Here is a 933-nt window from a genome sequence, read left to right on the forward strand (position 1 = left end):
ATAAGTCTATTATTTTTCACTTAATTTCCCTGTCAAGCAAATTATATGAACATGTTGTGACAAAAATTAATGCAAGTGTGATGCTTCTTTTTCAAGCAAATAAACACCCAAATAAATAAAAAAATAAATAAGTTTTTCTGGTGTTAGATGACAGAAAAGATGAGTTGAAAGGAGACAAGAGGAGAAGAGAAAGTGAGAGAAAAATGAGGGAAATTGAGAGCTGACTTAAGCTCCATCATTTTCTCATTTTTATAACACCCCCTAGTTTTCCCTTTATATATATCATATATATATATATAACAAGGGGTGTTATGAAAAGGAGAATATGACGGGGCTGAATTGGAACAAAGAGAAAAAGAAAGGCATTAGGCAAAGAAAAATTGGACAAATACGAGAGAAAAATGTGAGGAAAATAGGAAGTAAATAAAAATGACAAGAGGAGAGATTAAGAACAACAGCCAAACAGGAGGAAGGAAAAGCAAGAATTGTTCCAATTTCCTCAGATGATGTTAGTCTGCCCTGGAAAACCCTCTCAGGATAGAGGGAGAGGGGAATAGACAGAGAGAGATTAATGAGTGAGAGGAAGCTCCTGATAGCACAAACACATGAGCCAATTTGCCACAGTGATAGAGGAGAGGGAATTAAATAAAAGCTGCACTTAAATGTGAAGGATGGAGATGTACAGAGCGGAAAGAAGAAGGGAAGATGAGGCAAGGGAGGGGGGGGGTGAAAAGGTTTAAGAGGAGAGACTGCAGCGTGAACGACAAAAAACAAATATTGCAAATATAAAGCAAATATTGAGTCCTTGAAACAACCTGATAACCAGGTTGGGTTTAGGAAAAGAAGAAAGTGACAGTTGGGTTTAGGAAAAGAAGAAAGTGACGGTTGGGTTTAGGAAAAGAAGAAAGTGACGGTTGGGTTTAGGAAAAGAAG

Source organism: Etheostoma cragini, chromosome 4 (genome assembly GCF_013103735.1).
Source record: "Etheostoma cragini isolate CJK2018 chromosome 4, CSU_Ecrag_1.0, whole genome shotgun sequence".
NCBI lineage: Eukaryota > Metazoa > Chordata > Actinopteri > Perciformes > Percidae > Etheostoma > Etheostoma cragini.